The sequence below is a fragment of the Pristiophorus japonicus genome, chromosome 21, assembly GCF_044704955.1.
Source record: "Pristiophorus japonicus isolate sPriJap1 chromosome 21, sPriJap1.hap1, whole genome shotgun sequence".
Taxonomy (NCBI): domain Eukaryota; kingdom Metazoa; phylum Chordata; class Chondrichthyes; family Pristiophoridae; genus Pristiophorus; species Pristiophorus japonicus.
This window is the reverse complement of record NC_091997.1, coordinates 72,426,876-72,433,788: the sequence shown is the minus strand read 5'-3', so window position 1 is coordinate 72,433,788 and position 6,913 is coordinate 72,426,876. Positions and strand designations below refer to the sequence as shown.

The 6,913-nt window shown below is 49.4% G+C and overlaps 1 non-coding gene across 1 annotated transcript; it reads right to left on the bottom strand.

Annotated features, from left to right (window-relative positions):
• Positions 1-4,596: 4,596 nt before the first annotated feature.
• LOC139234215 (U2 spliceosomal RNA) lies at positions 4,597-4,794 on the bottom strand. Its single transcript, XR_011588295.1, has one exon. It is a non-coding gene; the product is annotated as a U2 spliceosomal RNA (small nuclear RNA).
• Between the last annotated feature and the right edge of the window lie 2,119 nt (positions 4,795-6,913).

Sequence of the window (6,913 nt, the reverse complement as noted above, 5' to 3'; positions counted from 1 at the left end):
GTCTCATCTGAAGGATGGCACCTCCGACAGTGCAGCACTCCCTCAGCACTGCACTGAGCGTGTCAGTCTAGATTTCTGCGCTCAAGTCCCTGCAGTGGGACTGGAACCACAACCAGAGGCGAGTGTGCTGCCCACTGAGCCACAGCTGACCCCAGCTACAAGAGAAAAGAGTGACCGGTTAACGTGTTTGTGGTTGAAGGAGGACTGTTGGGGAACCACCACTCTGCTATTCTTTGAACGGCACCGTCAGAAACGTTTACTTTTAGCGATTCCGCTGATCGGATGATGCAAGGCGTCTCCCAAGAGCTGCCTCCCAGTATGTACAACGTGGAAGCTGCACGGTGGTTGGAATTGGGTGGTGAACGCCGCCCTTTTACCGTCAGCAGTAGGCGGCAAACGAGCGGCAAAGGCCGACCATCGTCGGTACATGCCGACCATGCCCCGGTAGAGGCGCCAAGCGGCAATGCTGCGCCGACTAACACCACCCGCGTGGTGACGTCATCCAGCGTGCACACCTCTGTCGCGATATTTGCTTTGTAGCCGTACAAACAGGCGGCCATACAGCCTGAAAAAGTGGTGGTTAAAGAACTGTTCTCGGGCGGAATCGCCCAGAAAAGAAGGTACATTTTTCTCTCTATTTATTTCTGCGTGTTTTCATTAGTTTTAAGAGTGGGGAAGTGTGTGTGTGTGTGTGTGTGTGGATCGCAGAAGTTTTCATTTTTTTTTCTCTTTCTGTTTTTTTTTTCCTAGCATGGCGATGGTATCCCGTTGGGAAATTCACTCGGCCTCCAGAGCTCCCGCCCGAGGGTATGTGTGTGCAACGCCACTTTTTGGCGCTGCTCTCTCATCTTCAGGCGTAAAAACTGAATTTAGCAATTTGAGGCTGCACCTAACGCCCGCCGCTAAAAGCACCACTCAGGTGTTGGCACCGCCTCAAAGCAATTTTGAGCCCTGGATCCCTCATCCCGATGGGAGGATCCTCGATCCACGAAAATGGGCAGATCTACAATTCTGCCTCTCATCTCGGACTCAGAGACCAAAGCGCTGGCAAGTGAGCCAACCTGACACTTAGTTTGAAAGTGTTCTGTCTGTAGTGTATGTAGGCACCTTTGGTAATGACTCCACGAGGCAGGGTATGATACTTAAACTGTGTAGACCTGTAGTCCTTTATTTGCAGCTCCTTGAGTGAGGACACCAAGCTGTGAGCTCCCTTTTTATACTGGGTTACCTGCAGTGTGCAGATAAACCTTCGGTCTCCAGCAGCAGCACCCTCTGGTGCATAGGTAAGGTGTGTACAGTGTAAGGGCACATACAGTGTTACATAACAGTGTTACAGACTTCACACAACAAGCAAGCATGCATATATAACACTGTCCACCTCCAGCTTATCCCCAGTAGGCCTGATTGGCCAACACTCAATTGTACCAGTCAGGCACTTCACTGAGCAGTGTGACGGTGACATCTCCCAGTAAACAGGACTTCTTTTACAGCTGACCGTTGTCCCGAAAAACTTTTGTATTTTCATATCTGAGTTTAGTCACTTTCCTGCCCATCGCATCCACACTGGGTCAGTCGCTGAGGGCTCGTGATAAAGGATCAGTGTACTAAATAAAACTTATCAGAACCTTGACGTTTTCGGACCTCCACACAACCTCTACACAACCAGCATATCCGAGGGTGATAACGTTTTATCGATGTCAACAGCTTGACGTGGAATTTTGAAAATACATTTGTCCTCTCTCTATAATGCAGTGTGACTGCTGCAGACGATAGCATCACAGGCACAAAGTGCAGTGGGAAGCCTTCTGAGACTGACAGATATTACAGCGATATTTTGTGACGCAGGGTGCCCGGCAAGTGAGACTTCACTTCAGGAGCAGAAGCTCGCACATTCCACCCGCCGGAGGCTCGGGAACCAACCTGTTCTATCTCTAACCTTTTCCAGTTCCCCCTGCCCCCCCCCCCCCCCCCGCCCCACCTCTAAACCTTTCCGCCTCTCCTGCTTTAAGACCCTCCTTCCAACCTATCGCTTTGACCAAGCTTTTGGTCACCTGTCCTAATGTCTCCTTCCTGTGAAACACCTTGGGACGTTACAGGCACTATATAAATGCCAGTTGTTGTTGAAAGCCCTGCTTACCGTGCCTCATGAACTCCTTGGGTGTTATCAGTGTGAGCGTCACACAATTTAGCGGGCAGCAGTTGTACTTCTTCACTCCCGGCGCAGCCTTCAGTAACACAGGGTGTGATTTCTCAACTAACGCCATTCCTGTAGGGCCACGTTACAGACTGGCACAAAATTGCTCTGTGAGCCATTTTTAACCACCACAATTAACTTGTTTAAAATCATTGGGCTACTGAGCAATATTTTCAAACCAGCAGCTTTTCTTTACAAACAGTTTAAGCTTAAGGAGTACATAAGAACATAAGAATTAGGAGCAGGAGTCGGCCATTCGGCCCCTCGAGCCTGCTTCTCCATTCAATGAGACCACGGCTGATCTTCCACCTCAACTCCACTTTCCTGCACTATTCCCCATATCCCTTGATTCCCTTAATATCTAAAAATCTCTCGATCTCTGTCTTGAATATACTCAACGACTGAGCCTCCACAGCCCTCTGGGGTAGAGAATTACAAAGATTCACCACCCTCTGAGTGAAGAATTTTTTTCTTTACCTTCGTCCTAAATGGCCGACCCCTTATTCTGAGACTGTGACCCCTGGTTCTAGACTCCCCAGCCCGGGGGAAACATCCTCCCAGCATCTACCCTGTCAAGCCCTGTAAGAATTTTGTATGATTCAATGAGATCATCTCTCATTCTTTTAATCTCTAGAGAATATAGGCCAAGTCTACTCAATCTCTCATTTCTCCTGTGGGATGGTTAATGGTAATTCAGCATACCAAATCCATTCCTTCCATGTTTACCTTGTCTCATGTGCCACCCAACTTATATAACCTGCTGATTTATTTTAGTGTTCGTTCACGGGACGTGGGCATTTATTGCCCATCCCTAATTGCCCCTCGAGAAGGTGGTGGTGAGCCACCTTCTTGAGCCGCTGCAGTCCACGTGGTAAAGGTGCTCCCTCAGTATACTTTGTAGCAGTTTGGTACAACCGAGTGGCTCGCGAGGCCATTATCAGAGGGCACTGCCGTGGGTCTGGAGTCACATATAGGCCAGACCGGGTAAGGGCGGCAGATTTCCCTCCCTAAAGGACATTAGTGAATCAGATTCAATTAAATTAATCTGGAATAAAAAGCTTGCAATCAGTACAACTGGATTGTCGCAAGAACCCAATCCAGTTGTACTGATCACTAGCTTTTTTTTCCAGATTTATTTAATTGAATTTAAATTCCCCAGCTGCCGTAGTGGGATATGAACTCATGTCTTATGGATCAGTAACCCAGGCCTGCTGGATTGACTATCCCGTAACATAACCACTATGCTATCAATTTTTTCCAAAACGTCACGGCCGTGTTAAATTACTCTTTAAACTCTCTAGACAGAGAAGATAGTCTCTGATGGGTATCATTCCTGTTAGAATGCAGTTTAGATTTGGCTATGTATGTTGAACCAAGATCCTCTCATACCCCTAATCCCCTCCTCCCCCTTCGTCTTCTGAGGCAGTCCCACCGAGCCGAGGATGACTTGCTTCCACACTAATTCTCCGGCGACCGATGCGTGACCTACAGTCTCTGTCACAGGTGGGGCAGACGGTGGTTGGTGGGACGGGGTGGGTGGGGGGGGGGCTTGGTTTGTCGTGCGCTCCTTCCGCTGTTTGCGCTTGGCTTCCGCGTGCTGCCGGCGAAGAGACTTGAGGTGTTCGGCACCTTCCCGGATGCTTCTCCTCCACTTTGAGCGGTCTTGGGCCGGGGATTCCCAGGTGCCGGCGGGGATGTTGCACTTTTTCAAGGAGGCTTTGAGGGTGTCCTTGAAGCATTTCCTCTGCCCACCTGGGACTCGCTCGCTGTGTCGGAGCTCTGAGTAAGAGTTGAGCATCGTGCTTGCGGACGATGTGGCCCGTCCATCGGAGCAAACAAACTAGCCTCATCAAACTAAAATGACAATCTGACATTGGTTGGGTGCAGTTTACAGTTGAAATCTTGTACTCACAGGGGCACAGGAGCAGTCTGCTGCATTTCATCAGATATTTGTCAAGGACAATTTTCCAAGCACATCTCTGGGGAGGAGGGCAGGAGATAGGGCCTCGGTTTAATGTGTCATCTGAAAAACGGCCGCTCCGGCAGTGCAGCACTCCATCAGCACTGCACTGGGAGTGTCAGCCTAGATTTATGTGCTCAAGTCCCTGGAGTGGGACTATGAACCCGCGACCTTCTGATTCAGAGGTGAGAGTGCTGCCCACTGAGCCACAGCTGACACCTTGATTTTAGTCTAGCCCATTAACGTAAAATTCATTGTAGAATGAATTGCTTGCGATGTGCATCTGTTCTACAAATTTTTTTTTTTAATTTTTAAAAATGTATTCGTTGCCAATCTTTCCAATTCTTTGTCAGATCATTCTTGTCAGATTACAAACGCCAGAGGTCACCTTGGGCCCATTCAAGGATCACTCTGCGCCAATGCTCTTAGCCAAAAGGCCTAGAGCCACTGCACCGTTCCTGGAAGTACTGCAATACCAGGTTCGTGCCATGGAGGTGGATGTGTGCCCCCCACCCACCTCCTATTTCCAAAAAGCATAGGAGAACCACCTTCCTGATCCAGGGAGAACCACTTTGGGGTCATGGTTACTCCCCTGTCAGGTCAGTTACGCATGATCTTAGCCAAAAGGCCGAGAAGCGATCTGTTCTACAAATGCATTAACCCTTGGGGTGTTGGGGAAAGGAAATGTCTTTTCATTGTGAATGTCAACTGAGGCTTCTTCATGGCCTCTGGTTCTGCAAGTTCTTAAGTCATAGTGTGGAGGAGGGAGGGCTCAGAAAATCATTGACAGAATTGTGAGCGAATGCAAAATATTGTAGCACAAACTGAGTTTCAAACTAAGAAGCATGTCTTTATTTTTTTGATAGAAAAAGTTTGAAGGCTTCATTTTTTTTAGACGATTTGGATGCACATCTCACGCGGTTTAACCTGTCACTCTGCACCATGCTAATTTTGATTTGCGTTTCGCTGCATTGTAATCCCTTACAGTGATGTGCACAAATACACAAATAAAAGCCAGAGCACTGTCAGCTGGTTGGAAGTGGAGATATTCCAGCTTTCAGCTTTGTAATTAATCGCTCAGTGGAATTTTGACTTAAGAATGATCCAGCTTTCGGGCACCCGTAACATCTGACAAGATGACATTGAGTCAGTCCATTCTTTTTCCAGCATGCAGGTTGTAATTTTCCATGCTGTGATTCGGACTGTAGTTATACCGTCACTGTTGAGTCAATAAGCATGGGCCTTACACTAAGCATTAGTAAGTCAAAGGTCCTCCACCAGCCTGTCCTCGCCGCACAGCACTACCCCCTAAACATCAAGATCCACGGCGTGGCCCTGGACAACGTGGACCACTTTCCCTATCTTGGGAGCCTCCCATCAACAAGAGCAGGCGTTGATGATGAGATCCAACACCGCCTCCAGTGCGCCAGTGCAGCCTTCGGCCACCTGAGGAAAAGAGTATTTAAAGATCAGTCCCTCAAAACTGTCACCAAGCTCATGGTCTACAAGGCCATAGTAATACCCGCCCTCCTGTATGGCTCAGAGACGTGGACCATGTACTGTAGACACCTCAAGTCGCTGGAGAAATACCACCAGCGATGTCTCCGCAAGACCCTGTAAATCCCCTGGGAGGACAGACGCACCAACATTAGCATCCTCGCCCAGGCCAACATCCCCAGCATTGAAGTACTGATCAGCTCCGCTGGGCAGGCCACATAGTCCGCATGCCAGACACGAGACTCCCAAAGCAAGCGCTCTACACGGAACTCCTTCACGGCAAACGAGCCAAAGGCGGGCAGAGGAAACATTACAAGGACACCCTCAAAGTCTCCCTGATAAAGTGCGACATCACCACTGACATCTGGGAGTCCTTGGCCAAAGACCGCCCAAAGTGGAGGAAGTGCATCCGGGAGGGTGCTGAGCACCTCGAGTATTGTCGCCGTGAGCATGCAGAAACCAAGCGCAGGCAGCGGAAGGAGCATGCAGCAAACCAGGCTCCCTGCCCACCCTTTCCCTCAACCACTGTCTGTCCCACCTGTGACAGAGACTGTGGCTCTCGTATTGGACTGTACAGTCACCTAAGAACTCATGCTAAGAGTGGAAGCAAGTCTTCCTCGATTCCAAGGGACTGCCTATGATGATGATGATACGTCAATGCCGCAGGTCGTTTTGAGGGGGCGTTGGCATGAAAAGAGGCACATAACTCGGGCGTTGAGGTGCCACTCGATGCGCTAAAGCTAAGAGGCGGGGCGGGAAAGTTACCGTCCGGGATAGTTTGCGGTTTAGTAAGGAAATTTGGCCATCTGGGCCCTGCATCAGGGGGCGCGGCGCGAAGGGAGGAGTGGTACAGTTTTCATGGCGCAAGGATGGAAAACTCCCGAGCTAAAGTGCCGGGCCGCGTGCACTGCGAGAGAGGCCGGAGGCGGGGGGTGGAGAGGGTGTGGGGGGCGGCGGGGGGAGAGAAACCTTAAAATAACCCACAAAAATATCCCCAAAACTTTGCCCACATCAGGACAACAGAAATCGGGGAGGAAAGAACGAAAGGGAAGATCTGTGATAGGGTGGAAGACAGGAGAGATTAGAGAGACACAAGGGATGTTGGGCCGACTTGAGATGGTAATGGCAGAAGTTAGAAAAAAGTTAGTCTGGATAGGGTATGAATGGTGGAATAATGCCCAGCTGTCATGGGAAATAGAGAGAGAAAATAAAATACATAAGATTGGGGGGGAGGGGTTAAAAGAAAGAAGAAAGGAAGCAAA